Below are 23,348 nucleotides of genomic sequence, written 5' to 3'. Positions count from 1 at the left end.
TATTAGATGACTAGTAGAGGGGTGCTGTAGAGGGTGCTTTTTTAAACAGTTAAGCACTAAGCAGAGTCATCCACGGTGATTCTGGCAGCAACTAGCTCAGCCTGACCTCAGCTCTTGCCTTTTTCCTTTTACACTTTTTTTTCTTTTCATGATGACAGTGGTGAGGCTCTGCCTTCCCTGCCTCCCCTGACTGCATGTCCCTGAGTATAGCATAGTATAGTAGTATAGTATGATTAGTAAAACCAGTGATTATTGATAAGTATAAAATATCTGTGTAGTCCTCAATTTGCAATCTTTTATTTAACAACGTTTCAAAGTTACGAGGACCATGGAAAAGTGACTTAACCTGTCCTCAAAATTACAAGTGTCACACCATCCCATGTTTACATGATCATAGTTCAAGCTCTTGGCAACCAACTCACATTTACAACAGTTGCAGCATCTTGTGGTCAACTGATTACAATTTGCAACTTTCCTAGGCAGCTCCCAACAAACAATGTCAATTGGAGAAGCTAGATTATGTTAACAAGCATATAATTCACTAAATAATGTTGATAAAAATGGCCAAAAATTGGGTCTGGTCACATGATGACTCATTTAACGACTGCATTGCCTATTAATGAAATTCCTTCTCAGTTGTACTTTTAAGTAGAAGACTTCCTGTATGGTAAACTTCTTCTTCCCCTCCCCCTGTTCTTTTATCTCTTAATTTATATTTTTAGTTTGCACGCTTATTAATTATGGTTTATCTAACAAGTCACAAAAGTATACTTTATTCTATATGCTTGAAAACATTTGAGAAAAATAATTTCAGAAGTGTTTCAGAATATGTAGGATTATAAACTGCATGGAAAAAGTATTTCAATTCACAGAAATTGGGGTGTTATTATATGAGCTATCTTTCCTAGAAGAAGATGACTATCCAAACTAATCTTACTAGAAATGAAGAAAATAGTATGGCATTTTGAAAAGTTTTCTTTCCCTCTCTCCATTTCAATGTTAGACATTCACTGCATTTTCTGGCTATGTTGTATCTATAACCATGTTAAGGATCATATATCTTTTTGGGGGCTGCAACCCAAAAAACATTCCCAATGTATCTTATTAAACAAGGATGCATAGCTACAAACATTTGCACCATAGGAGGCCAGAGGAAAATAAATGTGACACTTACAAAAGTGCTAAGCAAAGCGTGCTCCTGCAAAGCTTTTCCTATCAATGTAAATCGCACTATATATTACTCAAATTCTTTTTGCCATTAAAGAGCCAGAGGGACATAGAAAACCTGTGAGTTGCTGCAAATAAATACAGTATTAAAGGGGGGGGGAACCCTGGGCTCTTGGAGAAATGGGAAAATGAAAAGAAGAGTTTGAACTAATAATTTGGCTGGAAGTATAACCAGCATACAAGAGTAATGAAAGGCCTGGCCTGGAATAGAAATTGATTCAGACATTAGTAATTCTGTCTATAATAACAAGTGTTATTTTTATGGATGATTCTCTTTATAGATTATGCTATGCACTAGGTAGATACATTCACCACATCTGAAGAATTGTAGTAAAAAGAACAGTTATAGTCATGTTCTTTAATTCTATGTTCAAATGACATATGACTGGAAATAAGAAAAAAATCATTCTGGAGACAGAATTGTCAGTCATATTATGTTTTCCCTTCCCATTCTAGTACTGAGTGATTTCTGAAGATTCCAAACAAAAGATAAAATGATAAAAATCTGAAGGCATGGTCTTCTTTTTACAGTCTTTTTATTTTGGGGAGGCAAAAAAATCATGAATATGTGAGTGCAAAATGTTTCAAGTTCACAATGTATCAGATCCAAAATATTTTATGCAGGTATACATAAATCTAGGTATAAATCTGAAAACAGATGTATTTAAAGCAAAGGAAGTAATCAACCCCTCTGTCCCTTCAATCTGTTCAAATTCAAAGGGTTTTTTAGCAGCAGTTCGACTTATATACCGCTTCATAGGGCTTTCAGCCCTCTCTAAGCGGTTTACAGAGTCAGCATATCGCCCCCAACAACAATCCGGGTCCTCATTTTACCCACCTCGGAAGGATGGAAGGCTGAGTCAACCCTGAGCCGGTGAGATTAGAACCGCTGAACTGCAGATAACAGTCAGCTGAAGTGGCCTGCAGTACTGCACCCTAACCACTGCGCCACCTTGGCTCCTTCCACGTACCAGTTTTCTGCAACCATTAGGGGCAATAGAAGTAGGGAAGTTATAAGAGGCATTGACTCTACAGTTTTCAAATAATTTCTTCCTCCAGAAATCCTACTACAAGAGTTTTTGCTTAATATATTCTAGGATAGAAGATATTATCCTATTGCTCAGACTGACACACTCCCAGGGCTCATTATTTCTACTTCCTTTTCAGTTATTCAATTTTGATCAACTCAGGTTTTCTCCTAACTTACTTTCTGTTCAGCATAATGCAGGCTTTATACTGAGGACAGACTTATGGAACTTTTTATTGCTATATTATTTTCTAAATACCTTTTATTTTCATTGTTTTCATTTACATAAGCATCAGCTTACAGTATATTTCTATGACAGTCATTTTGTTAATGTTACTATTTCTCTATTCACATGTCTGTTAGATATTAACTAACAAAATATCTCTCACACTGAATCAGGAAACCTAATCTTCCCAAATGTATGATTTGGGACCAAATATACTTTATGATGTTCAGACACCACCAAAAATGTTGTGTGAGGTTCCAACCATAAAAATATTGGTTTCTGTTGCCCAAATTAATGTTACAATACCACCAAGTAAACAAAGCAATGTTTCCTTGGTGGTGCAGGGTTAAAATGCAGTATTGCAAGATAACTCTGCCCAAAGCCTGGAGTTCAACCCTGATGGGGCTCAAGTTGATTCAGCTTCCCATCTTTCCAAGATCAGTAAAATGAGAACCCAGATTGTTGGGGGCAATACACTGACATCTGTACATCTCTCAGAAAGTGCTATAGAGCACTATGTGGTAGTATATAATTCTAAGTGCTATAGTGCTATTGCTATTCCTCTGGGAGATTTGCCAACTTCTGTTATATATTTTTAGAATGAAATAAATACAGTAGCTTCTTCATTTTCTGTGCAAGATCATTTTAGATGCTGCTTCCATATGGGCTATGTGTTTTACTTCGTAAGTGTGTGTGAATTTACCACCTTTTACGATTCTCAGTTGAGCTTAATCTCTTTAGAATCACAAAATGATCAGTTCCTTATGCAACACTGAAGCACTGCAAACTTGCAAATGGCCTTTTCTCCCATGTGTCTCTTTCCACCTCTTGGTCCCTGAGTTCAAGCCAGCCTCTCTCCCATTTTCATAGAGATTCAGCTACAATATCCCACAGAAGGATAGCGTTTTGCTTTGTTTTATTATTTTGCATCCACCCCCCTCATAAAAAGCAACTGGTCATTTTGCATTGGGGAAAATCATTAGGCAAATGCACAGTTTGACCCATGCAGGTGGCTCAGGAGAAGGAAACTGAACAAGAATCATTTGTTTTACATTCTTCTACTAGACAGAATGATAAAGGATTGAGAATAAAGAACAGAATATTATTAGAGCATTGGATTAGTCTCAAGGAAAATGCTCATAGTCTCTTTTCAAATAATTTTTGGTAGTTTGAAATTGGTGACTCTGTGGAATTGTTTAATACACCAATTAAATACATTTTAATGCATTGTATAGGATTTTGCAGATTAGTAACAGTAAAAAGAAAATTATCAATAAAAAACAGGGCAAATTCAGCTGACTGCAGTGAACTTCGTACCTCCCCTTTTTATTTATCCTGTACTCTTTTATAACAAAACAGCAGTGGAATAAACACCATTGAATGGATAGAAACAACCCCTTTTTCATACTAATAATATTTACTGAGAATATTTTCTAAAGCCTATGAGAACTGGTCACTTTGTGATGCAAATGAGTTAGCGCAAATATTTAGTACGTGAGCATCCGTCCCTGTTTAGCCTTTATTGAGGCGGCTTTGCAGGCTCTGTAGGCAAATAGTACAGCAATTGCTGCAGGCAAGATCTAGCTTCTCCAGCATCTATTTCTAAAGGGATCCAGACAGATGCTTCTGAGGAATATTCGCCTTGCTCTTTGTACAGCAGCATCAGCTGGCAACAGTGCTGTGACTTAGAGTATATATATTTTATTTTGATCATAACAGTCTTTTAGCCCACATCCTATTCCACTGAGAGCCAGTTTGGTGTAGTAGTTAAGGGTTACATCATGCTAGTAACCCAGAGACTGTGAGTTTTAGTCTCACCTTAAACACAAAGCCAGTTGGGTGACCTTCAAACAGTCACTCTGCCATTCCTAAAAAAAGGAAGCAATTGCAAACCACTTCCAACCTCTTACCAAAAACCTGGCAGGGACTAGTTCAGCGCGCGCACGCACGCACACACACACACACACACACACACACACACTTATTCCACTGCTTTTAGATGGCAGTGCCAGGATTCATCTGGATTTCTGAACGCAATGTTTTCCAGCTTTCAGGCAAGTTAAAAATATCATTAATAAGGAAACCCAGCCTCTGTTATATATAAAATGCAAGCCATTTTTCTAATGAAAAAAAAAAGTTTCAAATCTTGTTACTCTTTCTCCATTAACATGGTAAAACATGCTGAGGGCTCCCTGAGGGCAGAGAGGAGGTGGGTTGCAGCTGTAATGATCTTATTGGTAATCTTTCTGGAGTGGCTTTGGTGGCTGAGAGTGGGAGGCATTGTGTTATGGTGGATCTCCTGCTTCCCCCCATGGCTAGTTCCAATCATTATTGCTGGAATAAGAGAGGTTGAGCCCAGAGCCCTTGAATCAGTGGTGGGATTCAATTTTTTTTAATACCAGTTCTGTGGGCATGGCATGGATTGGTGGGCGTGGCATGGATTGGTGGGCATGGCAGGGGAAGGTTACTGCAAAATCTCCATTCCCACCTGATCAGGTGGGACTCGGGAGGCAGAGAATAGATGGGGGTGGAGTCAGTCAGAGGTGGTATTTACCAGTTCTCCGAACTACTCAAAATTTCCGCACCAGTTCTCCAGAACTGGTCAGAACTTGCTGAATACCACCTCTGCCTGCAATGCAGGTATCCAGGACTCAAGTCTTTTGCTGCTCCTTTTTAACATCTACATGATACCACTAGCGGAGGTCGTCTCTTGGTATGGGATATGGAATGATATGCTGATGATATTGCAACCCTTAGCCAGACAATTTGATGCACAATTTGGGGGTCTTCCTACACTCAGGGATGTTGCTCAAGGAGCAGATGGCAGCCATGGCTAGGGGAAACTTTGCCTCTGATATATCAATTGCATCCTTCATTGGACAGAAAGTCTTGGTCACATTCATTCATGTCTTGGTCACTTCTCATTTGCATTACTGCAATGCATTCTATAAGAGGCCTTCATCTGGCCCACAAAGCAACGGCACACACTTTCATTATTGACCTTATATTTGCCCATTTAACACCTACACTGGCTTCCAACTTCTTTCTGCATGCAATTCAAAGTACCGATTGTCACTTTTAAGTCCTATATGGCTATATGGGCTAGATTATCTGCAGGACCACTTTTCCCAAAGAACATATGCATGCCATAATGCGCCCTATGTAATAGCCGTATAAAGACCTTATTTCCATGAAATTGTTGTTATATTTCCTTGGTTAAACAGTTTTCTGAATAAATTATGTATTGTCATAATACATTGTCTAACAATCTTATAATAGGCAATTTTATTATGTTTTTCTGAGTATCAGTATATGCAGTATATATTAAGAAACCTTTGCCTCTGCTCCCCAAAGGCTTTGGTTTTCTAAACTAAAAATACCCTTTAAACTGACAACAGAAAGTGGCTTCAAATGATATTTTCATGCTTTTTAGAAACTGGCTGGAGATAATTATAATCTATCTATCTATCGCACTGTAGAATGAAGTTGTGCTGAGTGTAGGAATAAGGACATCAAGGAACAGAAGTCAGGTTCAAAACCAGCAGGCTATGAAAATCTGTCAAGCACCATGCTCTTCTCATGCCTCAGCTACTTAATGCTAGACATGGAATCAAGTCACTATTCTGAGCTGAATGCCTCTGATTAATTCCTGATAGACAAGATAAAGAGAAAGAAAACCTCTGAAGCATGTACATTCCATTGTTTTAAAACACAATCAATTTTAACCCTCTATACTCTTGCCAAATCTTTGAGGAATGTTCTTCGAGTTCATGAATGTCAAATAGTATTACCAGTTGTGAAGGTTATCGTTGTACTTTTTCTGAAGGGATCGGAATTTGGGAAGCAAATATTAACAGATCATGGGCAAACAAAGACTGTTGTTTGCCAAACTAAACAAAGCAAGATACTAATTAAACAACAAGCAATTTTAAATTATGAGATGAGATACTGGATAACGTAGACTGCTTCTACCAATAAACAAGGGCCTGTTCTTTTTTATCTCTTTATTAGAAGGGGAGGCTGTCTTTTAATTGATGGTGTTAATTAAGTCAATCAGTATAGAAAGGCTCACTGGTGTTAGAAGACATATTGCTTTCTCATAATTATTTCCAGAAAAAAAGATTATTCATTCTCTGGTAATTTCCTGGCTGAATTATTGAAATTTATTTATTTTATTTAAAAAAACATTTATATAGCAGCCCATCTTTTAACCAACTCTGGACAGCTCTCAATCAAAAATGTGTTGTACATGAAGTTACCTTTGAAATGGCATGGAAACTTGAATTAGCTCAAAACAGAACACCTAGTCTACTCATTGAGTCCTGCCAATATTATACCAATATCCAACATTTGAATTGGCTACTAGTCTATTACAGGACCCAATTCAAAGGGCTAATTTTGGCCTTCAAAGTTCTGATCTGGTTTAATTATCAGCAAGCTAAGGTTATCTGATGGAGTATCTTCTCCTGCATGGACCTATCCAGGCTCTTAGTTTATCTCATAAGGTTCTCCTCCAGGACCCTAAAAGGAAGTGAGGTAGACCTCAATGAGGGAGAGAATATTTTCTCTGGCAGCATCTACGTATTGAATTTTCTGTTTTTGGGTGATTTGATGGCAGCCATAATAGTTCCATTTTGGGACCAAAATAAACACCTATTTTCTCAGATTTTTAAATTATATTTTAACTACATTTTACTTTTATTATTTTACATTTTGAATGACTGCCTTGGGGCTACCTAGGGTGAGATTTCTTTTTGCATTTTATTGTATATGTTTCTGTTCAAAGAACTTTGCTATTGGGTTATTTTAAATAATTCATTCATTCTTCATTACAGTGTTAAATTAATGAAACCTGTCCTGGAATATGCTCTGACAAGAATGCAATTTGTATTAACCACAAAATTGCATACATACATAGACATATGATACACCTTACATTTATATCAGAAAATTATATGCAAGTTATGTTTGGTTACATTATAAATGGAATGGCACTGTATATTCATTACATTTTTGATATCTTTCTAAATGTTTATTCATTGATATTTAATCATGACTCAAACTGTGTATATAATAAATACCTCTAATCCAAGAATTTGGGTTCTAACAAAATAGAACGGTAAGAATTAAAATAAGTAACAAGCAAATATTACTTCTCAGGAACATTGGAATACTATGCATTTATGATGTGATTTTAAAGTCATTTGAAAGGAATCAAGCATAGAATATATAAAGATTCATAGTCAAATGAGAGCAATTTTAGTTTGAATGTAAACTTTCTTAACCCAATTATTACATGTGTTGTATGAAGAAGTGCATATGTATAACTGAGTTGTGTGTTATTTTGTTTACGACTTAATGTAGGGTTCTTATTTAAAACATTACAACTCAGCTGACAACTATTAACAGGCTGCAATCAGTCTGGTGCAAACCATTTTCCTGTACTTTCTTTGGTGAAATTATATTTTAAAGCAGACAATATGCCCCTCCACTGGTTAAGGGTGATCTTTGATAGCGGCAAGGCAGAAATAGCAATCATGTACAATGAAGTAAGATTTAGTACAAGATCACACTATTACATTATTTGAAATAGCAGAGAATTCCCTAAACTAATATTGATTTATTGCAAATGGCAGCAGAGCTGCGGAAGATTAATTTAGTAAAGCCAAGTTTTATTTTATGCTAAGGGGACAGAGGAAGAATTGTCAACAAATCTGACAAGTTATTTTGATCCAGCTAAAATTCAGGAATAGCTGCACGCACACAAACACACACACTTTCTTGCCTATTTAAAAACTTTTTTGTTCCAACACTGAACTTTACACGAGAACAACAGTTCAGAGGATTACATGACTGTGACTAACAATGTCTAACCTCTTCTGCCTTTATGTTGCTCACTCATTAGTTTGCCTGGTTTCATCTTCTGCTTTGTAGAGAACCTCTCAGCAGGAAACAGAAAATTAATTGCTGAGAGTAGTTACAATGGTGAGTAACTGCCCTGTCACCTTTACCATTTTATTATTGACCATGTTTGCAGAAAACTACATTCCAAAATCTGTTCACCTGCATATTGATTTGCCATGTTATATAGAGGAACTGTTTTATAACGGTACACCTGCAATATGGCATATGTTCCCCAGCCTATAATTTCCTGTGGATGCACATTAGCTGTTGCTTTCCACCAAAGGCAGAAAGCTAGTCTCCATGCAAGGACCAGGGGCAACCCAATCATCATCAAAGAGACATACTGATAAACAAAGAATCAAGATATAATAGCAATAAAAAGCCTCAGGGACTAGGCTGTCATGACTGGAGATTAGACTTGCAGTGGGAATAATTCAACCTTAGACATCCTGTTTGAGACCAGGATATCAATAAGAACGTGAGTTGTGAACCTAAATATTGTGTGAATCTAAATTTTTAGTCCATGTCTTTTTCAAATGGTCCATCTTGGTAACTATTGCTAATTTGAAGAAATTTGGCAACTGATTGAGAAGTTAAAAACTAGTATGGACATTTAGTTTCATTTGCCTATATTCTTATCCCTAGCTTGCTAGAGCCAGTTATTTGTAATCATAGGATTTGTAACCATATATAAGAATAAGAGGTAAATGTATTGTCTTCATTATAACTGTTACAGCAAATATTGGAAACTACTCCTTTGTTGCGTAGTTGAATGATTATGAAGAAAACCTTTTTTTTTTTTTTAAAGAGTACTTTTTAATAGATATTCAGTCTTGGAACCACTGTTCTAATGGTTCCCAGCTAATGTCAATCTTCAAGAAATCAATTCAGTACTTGCCTCCCTACCTGCTAAACATACTATTCTCTATTATTGTAACCACTAGTGCCTTGCAAAATATAGGAGGATAAGAAATAGTAAGTCAAAGAAAATAAATGCATAAAAGAAAATCATCTAACTCTAGTTTTCAGCACATACATTATACAGTATTTCTAGAACATCTTTGCTTGCATTATGGCCTAATATTTGGCTGTTTGTTTTTTAAATTTTTTGGTCTTCTGAAAATCGCAACAATATCAAGTAAAGATAATCTTAGTTTTCCTATTCTTGTGAATTCCATAAAAAAAATCAGTGTTATTAATTTTTTTAGTAATTCGCTAGGATTGTCTACAAGTCATAGGTCCGTGGCATCCAAGAATCTGAAGAATAATCTAAAATTAATTCACATTATTCATAATGAAGCAACAAAACACCAAAATATCTATTTTGATGTATTGAACCATAACATTAATGTGCGCCATTGCAGGATTGTAATCAACATTCTCAGTGTTTTAGGTTATCTCAAATAGCAATTTATAGGGTTTTCCCCATCTATGGTAAATAACAAGAGACAGAAAAGTTCTTGAGTTTGAGTTTGAGTTTATTGGGATTTATAGGCCGCCCTTTTCCCTGAGGGGACTCAGGGCGGCTTACAACCACAAGGGAGGGGGGTGCAGTGTCAAAAAACAAAACAAAATGTGAACAAAGAAAAATAGTAAAAACACAACTTTCGTTCAGCAATCAAACACTCGGGCGGGTGAATTGGGAACCTATCCCCAGGCCTGCTGGGAGAGCCAGATCTTGAGGGCTGCGCGGAAGGTCTGGATGGTGGTGAGGGTACGGATCTCAATGGGGAGATCGTTCCACAGGGTCGGAGCTGCAACAGAAAAGGCTCTCCTCCGTGTGGTCGCCAGTCGGCATTGACTGGCAGATGGGATTCGGAGGAGGCCCAGTCTGTGCGATCTAATTGGTCGTAGGGAGGTAATCGGCAGAAGGCGGTCTCTCAAGTACCCAGATCCACTACCATGGAGTGCTTTAAAGGTGGTCATCAGTACCCTGAAGTGCACCCGGAGACCAACAGGTAGCCAGTGCAGCTCGCGGAGGACGGGTGTAACGTGGGCGAACCGCGGTGCGCCCACTATCACTCACGCGGCTGCATTCTGGACTAGCTGAAGTCACCGGATGCACTTCAAGGGCAACCCCATGTAGAGCCCATTGCAGTATTCCAGCCTAGAGATCACAAGGGCTCGAGTGACTGTTGTGAGAGCCTCCCGATCTAGGTAGGGCCGCAACTGGCGGACCAGGCGAACCTGGGCAAATGCCCCCCTGGTCACAGCTGACAGCTGGTGGTCAAAAGTCAGCTGTGGGTCCAGAAGGACTCCTAAGTTGCGGACCCTATCTGAGGGGTATAAAATTTGACCCCCCAGCCTAAGCGTTGGTACATTAGCCAAATTATTGGGAGGGAAGCACAACAGCCACTCGGTCTTGTCCGGGTTGAGTACCAGTTTGTTAGCGCTCATCCAGTTCTTAACGGCCTCAAGACCCTGGTTCATCACGTCCACCACTTCATTGAGTTGGCACGGGGCGGACAGATACAGTTGCGTATCGTCCGCATATTGGTGGTATTTTATCCCGTGCCTCCGAATGATCTCGCCCAGCGGTTTCATGTATATGTTAAATAGTAGGGGGGATAAGACCGAACCCTGGGGCACCCCACATGTTAGGGGCCTCAGGGACGATCTCTGCCCCCCGACCAACACCGAATGCGACCTGTCCGAGAGGTAGGAGGAGAACCACTGCAGAACAGTGCCTCCCACTCCCACCTCCCGCAGTCGTCGCAGAAGGATACCATGGTCGATGGTATCGAAAGCCGCTGAGAGGTCAAGGAGAACCAGGATGGACGCATGGCCTCCATCTCTGGCCCTCCAGAGATCATCGGTCAATGCGACCAAAGCGGTTTCTGTGCTGTAACCAGGTCTGAAGCCGGACTGGAAGTTAAGTTTAACTCAGGATTTCCTCTATGCAACATTATAATTTGCCATTGTGTTTTCTCCCAATTTCCAGTCTAGCCTAAAACTGTGAAAATTTCTGATAGTCTCTCTCTAACTTTTTAAAGGTCAGCTAAGGTCAGCTATGTGCTACAGTGTATTTAAAATGTAATAACTACAAAAGCCTCTGCAAACCCATCAAGGTAACAACAAAAATCAATGCACAAGGAAACGGAAGTTGAACATCAGAAGAAAAGTGCATCGTTTATTTACTTCCTAAGCAAGCCCTCTTAATATACTGTTTATTTTATTACAAAATAAATCTGCTACCCAATGGTTCATTTTAATTTACAGAATAAACCAGTTTGTTGATTGGACAGAAAATCATAAGCCATGGTTAACAAAGCACAGTCTGGGTTCAGATAATACAGTTTGCCAAGAACAAACTAATCACACTCTGACTCAACACAGTGTGGGAATACAGCTATGGAATATATAAATTAGTTAGACAGTAACTTTCATGATAGTAACAGAAATTGTTAGGAAGGTGCAGTTAGCTTTCTATTATATTTCCATATCTTTGCTAATGGTTATTGAATTTTACCTTCACCAATTTGTGAACTGATTAATTTGAAATTAGTCAAAATATAATAGATTTGTGCACATCATTTTCAACTTTGCATGAAGCAGATACATTCTTTATTATTCATAAAATTGAATTTTAAAAATAATTTCTAAGACTAATATTTTGCATCCATCCTATAAGGCAGGGGTATCAAACTCAAGGTGTGGGCGCCAAATCTAGTCTGCGGGGCCACCCTGGAAAAACCAAAGGACTGGACCGCAGTGCCTCTGTTTTCGCTGGCGGGGTTGCAGGAAGCTGTCACAGTCAAAAACGGGGCTCAGGAGCCCATTTTTGCTGGCAAAGCGCTTGGGCCATCACAGACGCCCCCAGCATGAATGATGTTGAGCTAACCATGCCTACCCTGGTCACGGGCCCCCTGCCCCCACCAAAGTCAAACACAACACTGATGCAGCCCTCAAAGAAATCGAGTTTGACACTGCTATAAGGCATATACAAAAAAGATGAAATGAGGTTTAAAATCATCAGTTTTAAAATGTAACATTTGTAACATTTCATTTAAGATTAATACTATACAATTTCTAGGATTCTCTGAAAAGGAATAAGCAATCCAGCTTTGAAGAGAGAGATAAAGTTTTTGATGCTTCTTTTCAATTTTTACTCTGATTTTGACTTTTGATACTTCAGGAATTCTCAAGCTAAAATCCCGTTCTCTCAGATAAGTTCTCTCTTGTCATCTTGCATAAAAATCTAACATTTTAGGCAGTTTGCCAATTCCTAAAAAGTAAGTAACCTGGGTTGGTCACAGAGACCAGAGGCTTAAACTTAATAGCTGGCCATTAATATCCCAATCAACAACCAAGCACCACATAAATTGTATGCATAGAATAGCCCAAAGCACACATTCTGGTAGACAGAAGTCCCCTAAGGATGGGCTCCAGCATGAGGTTCAGTGACCAATTGCAACATTATCTTGAGACACATATATTTGTCTTCATTCATGACTTTAAGTATTATATGGCTGGTTGCTTTAGGGCATTCCTACTACCTTTTAAGCCTTCTGAATTTTTAACTTAGACTTTTACTTCTAACTTGTAAATTGTAAATTGTTTTTAACTCTGCTTTTATCTGGGATTTTATTCAAGGGTTTAAATTGTTAAATAATAAAATAAAATATAAAATAAAATAAAATAAATCAGGCATATGATAAACAGAATTTAATATAATTACTTAGAAATTCAATTTGCTGCAAATGTTTCATTAAATATATCAAACAAGCTATCTGAGAGAAACTCAAAATTAGACACTAGAGTGCCATTCAGATAATGAGGTTATAAGGAAGAAAATATAAAACCTCACTCCAACCTTTGGTATCTTTTTCCTGCATTGCCAAATTTGGGTGGTCTTATTGCTGAAAATATATGACAGAGGTCATAGTAAGAAATTGTGGGGAAGTTGCAAAAGGGATAGAAAGGCAAGTAAATAATCAAGAGATAGAAACCAAGTTATTATGCAGCTCGCAAACAGCAACTTAGCTCAGGCATCGAGAAAGCTGGAAAGGCACATTTCATATCATTCAAAGAGACTCTGCCTTAATTATCTTACCCTAAATAGGGATGGGGTGACAGGGCATTTTGTATTTGTATTTATTAGTTTGTCAAACATAAACAAGATTGCAGGTAAGAATTTAATCTTGGATATGAACAAAAGAAATGAATACAAATAAATGGAAACAGTAGGACAGGAAGTGTAGGCATGTTGGTGCGCTTATGCACGCCCCCTTTTTGGACCTCGTAGGAATGGGATGAGGTCCACAGTAGACAGTTCAAGGTTGAAACTGTGAGGGTTAGAGAATGTAACAACAGAGTCAGGTAGAGCATTCCAGGCGTTGACCACTTTGTTGCTGAAGTCGTATTTTCTGCAGTCAAGTTTGGAATGGTTTACCTTGAGTTTGTATCATTTGTTTGCCCGTGTATTATTGAGGTTGAAGCCGAAGAAGTCATTGACAGATAGCAGACAATTTGGTGTACTGTGCTTAAACTGTACCGCAGGCGATGCAGTTCCAGATTTCCCAAGCCCAAAATTTCAAGCCTGGTGGCATAGAGAATTCTATTGTGAGTAGAAGAGTGGAGTACTCTTCTCATGAATTTCCAGAATTCTGTATTTATCACAGATTAGAATTACAATTATCTTAATTGAAATGTGTGCCATTCTTTGTTCTTGTCCCCCTACAAGTACTCCTAGACTTACAATCACAATTTAGATGAAAATTTCTCTTCCTAAACAAGATGGTTATTAATGGAGTCATACCCCTTTTGACAAGGTTTTTACAGGCTTAATAAACCACTTAAGTCCCTTCCAACTGCATGATTCTATACAATTTACAAAATCAAATCTAGCCTCCCTCCCTCCCTCCCTCCCTCCCTCCCTCTCTCTCTCTCTCTCTCTCTCTCACACACACACACAGAAAGCATCTCCCCCAACCCCCTCCCCAACCCTTAATTGAAGGTCAATTTAGATAGAAATCTTTTCTGGTGCTGCATGAACTGATTTGAAATTATGATTCATGAAACAACCAGATTGCAGCAGACCATGTCAGTGTACTGTTTAGTTTCCACATAAGACTTTGGGTTGCTGTCTAAAAATATATTTAGCCACAAAAAGGTGAAGCAAGAGCTGTTGAGAAGAAGTGTGTTCATTAAATACGCTTACAGAGTCAAGTTTCAGGATTCTGCCAAAAGTTATAGATAGCAGGTGATAAAAGTTGTTTCATGCAGATTCTAAATGCATAAGGGGATTGGACTAGATGACCTTTGATGTACCTTCCAATTCTGTTTCTGTTATCTAAAAAGCTAGTATTTGTTAAACGTGAAAGAAAAATCTACAAACCACAGCAAAATAAACAGGCTGTTATCTTTCATAATGAAATGAATAATTACTCTTCCCTTTCAAAAGTCAACACATCTATCTTCTTTATCCTTTTTTATTGAAAATCCATACATTCTGGCATGCTGTAACTAATCTAGGAATCTCTGGACCTTTCAAAAGTCACTAATTGGTGCCTTTTTGTACCAATCAATACTATGTGTTTCAGAAACCTAATGGGAGCATAGCTAATCTCTGAGAACATTCCACATCAAGAAAATACAGCTGCATCGAATATTTATATGAGAGTGCAAAGGTTAATTCATGCTGTACTAATGTTACACTGTTCTAATTATCATCTAAAAGAATCAGAAGATGTATATTATCAATTGTACAGGATGGGTTCAATGAAGTGAAACTCAGTTGCATAGCTTTTTTAAAAGCCTAATGAAAAAGAAAAGAAAATCATGTTTTAATACTTGTTTTAGAAAAGAGAGGAAAGGAGAGGAAAGAAAAGGAAGGGAAAGGAAAGGAAAGGAAAGGAAAGGAAAGGAAAGGAAAGGAAAGGAAAGGAAAGGAAAGGAAAGGAGAGCTCAGTAAAATTTTACAGATACAAGTTATGACAAAAGTAATACCAGATCTATATAAAGTTGGTGAAAAAGATACATCAAAAGAATAAGCAGTATTTAAAAACATTGCTAGTTTCCAGAATATGTATTTATGAAAATTAGATTTAAATATACTAGTAGCATTGTACAGTGAATATTTTAGTACAAAAAAAGAATACCCACACAAACACATTTTTCTCATCATACATGTCTTTTCATCATGAGACATGTATTAAATAAAGTTTTTAGAACTTTAAAGCATAAAGCAAAAATGATGTTTTTAGAACTTTAAAGTTAAAGCATCATGCTTTATATTAGATTAAAAAAACAAGGTTTCAGTGACTAAAGTAGTAGCAATGATATTGCTACAATAAATATCACATACCGAGGGAAGGAGGAGCCAATGTTGCGATGTCACAACGTGCGGTCTCTATACTCCGAGATGGCTGTTGACACTTTTGCTGCTGGATGGTCCATTGAGATCTAAACTGTCCAGTAGAGATTGTGATCAGGAAGATGAAGCCTTGCTGGACTCACAGACATCACAAAGTCCCTTATCGACCCAAGGGAAGCTCTTCAAGCCAGCGGTAAACAGACACCCTCCAGGCTGATGAAGTCGGGACGGCTCCAGAAGGAAGGAAGTGAAAAGAGAAAGTGAGTCCATCTGATGAGGTATTTTTTCTCTTTTGCAAAAGACTGCCCAAATAAATTTTTTTAAAAGCCAAAATAGATCCTTAAGCAAAAGAATTGAGCAGTGAAATTATCCCTAATTGGATTGCTTTGGAAAGCTTTTTTTTTCTTTGTAACTATTCTTTGTGGATTGAGGTGCTCACAATGTTTGTTATTTCTCCTCTTAAAGTGAACGGATTGGTTTTTTTCTTCTGCTTTTTGTTGCTTTATTTCTTGACTTCTGGATTAAAACCTTCCTTCTTATTTTAACAATTCTTCATATTACTTGTTATTAAAAGAAATCTAAATAACTTTGTTTCCTATAAGCCAGAGATAAATATTATAAAGTGAAAAGTAGCAACACTGCCACTAGGAGGTCAGAGGCTGGAGTTTTTGAAAAAAGGTATCTCTTCTCTTTCCTTCTTTATTTCACTGATTTTGCAGCTGAAGGATTTGCAACTTGTTTACAGAAACTGATAAAGAGCCAAGGGCATGAATTGTTTTCACAGGTGCCTTTGAGAACTTTTTTGGCAGGGGAGGGGGGAAAAACAGAACCCTTCTCATTTGAATAGCATAAAAGAACTTGTGTTCAAGTAAACCTAAAATTAAATAAATAAATAAAAGAGGCCTGGAAGACTAGAGTGACAGTGGCTGTTTTTCTTACTTACTTACTTTCTTTCTTTCTTCTTTTTGGAAACATGGATCAATATTCAGATGAGGAAACCTTAAAATTTCAAAATATCTTGGTTGGAATTCAAAATCTATTGGAAGGATATGGGAGAATTGAGAAGAAGTTGGAAAAACTAGTTTTCCTAACACCAAAAGATGAAGGGGTTGAGGCCCCAAAAATTAAAGGGGAGAATGAAGATATAGAAGATAAAGACAAGGCAATAGATTAATTTATTAATGGAGCAAATGTGGGTGAAAGTGGAAAGAAGGGAATATGGAAAAGGGAATTTGACGAATTGGAGCTCTACCCCAGTTTCCAAGATACAGAAGAAAAAAATGGTAATGATGATGGACTTAAGAAGAGAAATTTTTTTCAGAAGCAAGATTGACAACCAAAGACAAGCTAATTTTAGTAGCAGCTGGAGGGCAACAAGATTACCTGAGAGATCATTCAAGCAACCAAGTGCGGGGAGAAGTCTATAAAAACCTTATAAAGGAGATAAAAAGAAGACTGTCACCACAATTGGCAAGAGAGACAAGACTGTTTTGTTACTGGAAAGATACAGGTTGACAATGAAAGTTGATAATAAAAGATTTGTTGATTTTGGTGATTAATAAGTAGAAATTTAGTAACTCTTAGATTGTTTTAGTTTGTTATTAATGTTTATTTGTTAACAAATAATTAACTATAATAACAATAATGAAATGATAATGGATATAGCTTAGTGATATATACATATACTGGCAAACTAGTAAAAGAAACTTGGATATAAATTGCAAATTGCGATTTGGGAAAAAGACCTATAAATTTTATTAACAAATTTTTATTTAGATCTTGTTATAAAGGTGTAAGGTTTTTTTTGGGGGGGGGGGGCTGATGAGAAGAGATGGGACATAAATAGTAAATTATTTTTAGCCAATTATAACAATGAACATTGTTTAATAATATGTACATGCTATGGTATTGGTAAAAGTAACTTGGATCTAAATTCTAAACAGTGAGTTGGGGGGAAGGGGGAAAAGGTTTAGAAACTTTATTAATTGACTTTTACTTAAAATATGTCATAAAAGTGTAATGTTATTGGAGGAATTTTTGAAATAGCTAATGAATGCCATTATGCGCTTGTGTCTTTAAGTATGAAGGATTTGAGGCAAAAACACGGTCAAATAATTGTAGTCAAATGAGAATTGTGGTACACTGATAGTAAGATATACAAAGATTTTTGATTTAAACTGTATAATCTAATATGAACTTTATAAGTAATGACTGTGGAAGAAACGCACGAAAGTTATCTGTAACCAATCAACACGCTTTCTACAAGATGTAATGAAGGATGATTTTTTTGTGTGTGTTTTTGTTCAATTAAAATAAAATAAAAACTTTTCAATAAATAAATAAATATCACATACTATATATCCGGGATGGTGAACCTATGGCATGCGTACCACGGGTGGCACGTGGAGCCATTTGTCAGGGTATGCGAGGCGATGCCCTGTCAGCTGGCCAGCGTGCATGCACGCACTGGCCAGCTGAGTTCAGCCTTTTTAAAAGCAATTTTTCGCCCTCCCCAAGCTCCTATAAAGCCGTTGGAGCCTGGGGAGGGCGAAAAGAGCCCCCCAGAGGCTTTAGGAGCTTCCCTGAAGCCTCCAGAGCACAAAAAAGGCCCTATGGGCAAACAGGAAGTTCAGGAATGGACTTCTGGTTTGCTCGTAGGGTCGGTTTAAGCCCTCCGGAGACTTCAGTGACCTTCAGGAGGCTTTCCTGAAGTCTCCGGAGGACTAAAAACCATCCTACAAGTAAATTGGAAGTTCCTTCCGGTTTGCTCGGAGCATCAGTTTAAGCCTTTCCCTGAAGCCTCCAGAGGGCTTAAACCGATCCTCCAAGCAAACCAGAAGTGACTTTCGGTTTGCTCATAGGGTCATTTTTTGCCCTTCAGAGGCTTCAGGGAAGCCTTCTGAAGGTCCTGAAGCCTCTAGAGGGTTTCCGGGGAGGGCTGTTTTCTGCATCCCCAGGCTCCTATAAAGCCTCTGGAGCCTGGGGAGGGCAAAAAAAGCATAGAAAATGGGGGGCTCTCACGCGCACTGGGGAGGTCACACGTTGCATTATGGGTGCGGCACGCCCATGTATGACCCCCCTGCGCTCCCCCCCTTATGGCATGCAAGCCAAAATGGTTTGCCATCACTGCTATGCATGCTTTTCTTTTTTTTTTTTTTATTAAATGTTTTTTTAGTTTTAGTTTAAAGCTGATACAACATCTTTCTTAATATATCAATCAATTACAGATAATACAGAAAAAAAACAAAGACAACAATCAGAAAAACAAAACAAAACACAGGTATCTATTATGAAAAAATAGGAAGTATATCAACTGGTTACAACATGTTCTGGTGCTTCTCTTCGATTGACTCCCATTAATTCAAGTATCTTAACTCGAATATTTGCCATATCAACATCATTATACCTCCAGTTTTAATTATTGTAATTATTTAAACATCCTTCATCCTTAGTTATGCTAAGGAATTAGTCCATAACACATGCTGGCAGTTCATTTACTTATTTGTAAAATCCTCTATTATCATCAAATCCTCATATTCTATTTTAACTAGACATCCATAATATTCAATTATATCATATATCCTAACATTTTCCCAATATTGATTAACATTTAATTATATGGATTTTATTTAATTTTTTAATAGTGCTAATTATTATAGTTAATACTCTTTGTGTATACCCTAAAGGTATTTTCTCATATCCAATTGTTAGTTATCATATCGACTCCACATTATATACATTACTATTAATATCAATTATTATTCAGCAATATCTGTTACACAAAAAAGCAATTAGATTTAGCTAATTTTCAGTTATATTCATCAATCTATCAACCAATTCCAAATTATATATATTGCTATCTATATCAATCATTATTCAGCTATATCTATTACAAATTGAAGTGATCCAATCTAAATTCTATTTTAGCTAAACATCCATAATATTCAATTATATCATATATCATAACATTTTCCCAGTATTAATTAACATTGGATTGTATGGGTTCTATTTAGTTTTTTAATAGTGCTAATTATTATAGTTAGTACTCTTTATGTGTAATCTAAAAGTATTTTCTCATATCCCATTGTTAATTATCATGTCAACTCCACATTATATACATTGCTATCAATATCAATTATTATTCAACAATATTTGTTACACAGAAAAGCAATTAGGTTTAACTAGTTTTCAATTGTATTCAACAATCTATCAGCCAGTTCCAGATTATATATATTGCTATCCATATCAGTCATTATTCAGCTATATCTATTACAAATTAAAGTAATTCGATCTAGCTAATTTTAGTTTTTATTGTCCATCTGTCAGCCTGTGTCCCTCCAGCCACAAGGTTTTCTCCGTCCAGTAGCCATTCGTTGAATAAATTTACCAAATGTTTCCATAAGCAAGTCCAAACAAAAGTATTTCGGCACCTTTGGATTCTGAATGTCAGTGATGAAGTAATAAAGTTGTTCTTGGTTTATAAAGCTTCCCAATTTAACTTTAATTCTCAAGGGTGGATTCTCCATTCCTTCTGCACACTGTCCCTTTAAATGAGCCGTCTTTATGGCTTCCCCCTTCTTCTCTTCCTCTGAGATAGACCAGACACCATTTCTCACATTCTCCGTTTGTGTTTCAGGAACATTTAAGCATTCAACGTTCTCAGTTTTAGCTTCATATTTTAGAATAAATTGATCCATTTTTCTTTCCAATCTTTGGTAAGAATGAAAAAGTTCTCTACACGCAGAGAAAAGAGTCTGAAATGAAGTCTTGGAAATATCTTGGGACGCCATGATGTGTCGTAGTTAAAATAAAGACTCTCTTTTTTTTTCCCCAGAGGCTTCAAAGCACTTTTTAACTTTTTTTTTTTAATCTCTTACCGGCTGTCAATCTTATCTAGTTGTAAACAGAGCTGGATAGTAAAGTAATAAAAATGTCGAATCGTAACGGGCTAGTTAGTAGGAAATAAGTTTTACGATCCACTTAGGGAGATTCAGAGGGGGGAGAATATCGCGGAGTTTCTTGAAGCATTTAAGAAGTAGAGTAACCACCAGTCATAAAACCATTAGAAAAGCTAATTCGCCGCTGATCTTCTGTTGTTTGGTTTTCAATTAGCTTAATTTTTAACAGGAACAATCTCTCTTGGATAATAAAATCAGCTTACCAGATGATATCACTTCTTCCATTCTTAGGGGCGACCTGCAGTTTCAGTTAGCACACAGCTAATCCAAAAGGGAATTGGCACGGGGAGTTAATACCCTCCCCCAGAGATTTGCGATTATCTCTGGGGTCCTGGGTCCCTCCCCACCTCCACTGTCGTCTCCGGGACAGCTGGGGTTCAAAGAACCCATCCAAAAAATCCTTTGGTATAGAGGAATTTCAGGAGTAGCCTAAAACTCCATCTTCTCACTGCTAAGCCCCGCCTTCTTCCTATGCATGCTTTTCTTTTTGTGCTCCAAAATATTTTATCAGCAAATCCTATTTTTTCAAAAATTAAGTAAAATCTGCTTTATTTGATATAAAACAATTTATATAACATGCTAATTTCCAGAAATGGATAGATACACAGCAAAAATCAGTCATAATTTATGAACTGATTTTCAAAGGCTACATTATGCTACAAAACCTGGTCTGCAGATACATTTATGAAGTTGAGATATCAGTTCCAACTGGTATTATGATGTGACGACTAACAGAGAAGTAGAATTTAGAAACAGGATGCAAATAATCATTAAAATATATAGACAAAATGCAGGTGAAAATTAAAAGAACATTATAAAATTATAGCTAATAAAATAAATCAAATCCTCTTAAATAGTAATGAACACATTCATACATTAGTAGATATTAAAGTCATTTATAAAAAAATAGCTATGGCATATTTTCAACCCAGGGTTGTCTGGAAAATTTATGAATATTAAAGTAGAAGTATATTAGAGTATTTACATGATCCTCTTTCTTCCAGTACAGTATTTGCTTAATGTAATGAGATTTGAATTGCTCAAATAAAATGCAAAATTCTTGCTGACATATCTAAAACTTATAGTACATATTTTTAAAAAACCTTTTAAAACCACACAAGGTACATTTTATGTATCTAATATTGAAAGTAAATATTGATACTAGCTTAAGGTAACAGATTCTTGTGAATGAATTAGCCAAATGTTATAGTTCACAGATGTGTAGGTTATATCTTCAGGATCAAAAATCTATGGGATTAGATCTTCTTTAGGACAAGACTTTGCTGTTCTAATTTCATGTGCATAATTCATATTTATTTTGAAAGCAGACAGCGTTCCAAAAGAATCTGCAAAGATGTGGAGTGATAAGCCTGCTTTATTCATTGATATGCCAAGTTAAAATATAGTTTCTTGCATCCAAAACTTCAGGTGACAGTTGATGGGTCTGCAGGATGTTGTAAGATTTTATTTGTTTTAACGTTTGCCTCATGTAGAAGTTGAGTCAGCTTCTGGTCACCTACACATTGATTCAAACATTCAATTTGATCAGGGTTGCCTATACTTTCCTATACATGTGTAAATTATTTTAAACCTTTGATTAATTAGTCATATGGAGAAGAAGAGGGGGCTTTTATGTGGCCCTATGTCTTCCTAAGAAATCCAGAAACGTTTGTTGTTATGTTGCAAAAGACATGAATATCTCTCTCTCTCTCTGTCCCCCCCTCTCTCTCACAGAAATGGAGAGGGGGGGTAAGGAGGGAGAGATTGAGATAGCAGTAGAACTTAGACTTATATACTGGTTCATAATGCTCTACAGCCGTCTCTAAGCAGTTTACAGAGTCAGCATATTGCCCCCAACAATCTGAGCCTTATTTTACCGACCTTGAAAGGATGGAAGGCTGAGTCAACCTTGAGCCTAGTGAGATTTGACCTGCCAGTGATCAGCAGAAGTAGCCTGCAGTATTGCACTCTAACCACTGCAACACCACGGCTTAGATTCTTATTTATTAAAAAATAATATTGTAATAAGTACCATCCAATGTGATGGGAGCCAGCATATCCTTACTGTACCATGTTATGATTTTGTGTCTGTTTGCCAGTATCCCATCATCTATTGCTTTGTGAGGTCATTTGAGATTCTTCATTGGCTATAACTTTGCAATTTTGATCCAAGATCGAGTCCTATCTAAATTTAACACAACATATTAATAGAATGATTTGACTACATCACAATTTATTCAACATGTGGCATGTTCCCAAGTATTATGGAACATGTTTCTGTAATTAATCCATGTGCACTGAGGAAAAAGTTTATTTATTCATTGCAAAAAGTTCGATTTTTAAAAAATTTGGATTCCATTTCTGTAATTTGTATATACCCATGATGGCGAACCTATGACACACATGCCACAGATGGCATGCAGAGCAATTTCTTAGGGCATACAAGGCATTGCCCTGTCAGCTACAACGTGGATGTGTGTGTTGGCCAGCTGATTTTGGCCTTCATTTTGGGCCATTTTTCGCCCTCTAGAGGCTTCAGGGAAGCCTCCTGAAGCCTCCAGAGGACGAAAAACAGCCCAACGTGCAAACCGGAAGTTCGGGAATGGGTAGACCTGTGTGTCAACCCCAACACAGCTTTGGCCCTCTTGGAGAAGTAAGTCGCCACAGGAAGCTCCGGCTTGGCATGGACTG

At 37.1% G+C, this 23,348-nt stretch overlaps 1 protein-coding gene across 1 annotated transcript in view; it reads right to left on the bottom strand.

Annotated features, from left to right (window-relative positions):
* Positions 1-15,000: 15,000 nt before the first annotated feature.
* Positions 15,001-23,348, bottom strand: part of NSUN3 (NOP2/Sun RNA methyltransferase 3) — a 42,397-nt gene continuing 34,049 nt past the window's right edge. Inside the window, exons 10-11 of the transcript XR_015697485.1 lie at positions 15,691-15,930; positions 15,001-15,141 (exon numbers count right to left, since the gene is read on the bottom strand). The gene's annotated coding sequence lies outside the window, so the exon portion shown is untranslated. The remainder of the gene's footprint in view (positions 15,142-15,690; positions 15,931-23,348) is intronic.

This window comes from Thamnophis sirtalis, unplaced genomic scaffold (assembly GCF_051295495.1).
Source record: "Thamnophis sirtalis isolate CommonGarterSnake01/CBP01778 unplaced genomic scaffold, rThaSir2_p1.2 scaffold_8, whole genome shotgun sequence".
Classification (NCBI taxonomy): Eukaryota; Metazoa; Chordata; class Lepidosauria; order Squamata; family Natricidae; genus Thamnophis; species Thamnophis sirtalis.
This window is presented reverse-complemented; position numbering and strand designations above follow the sequence as displayed.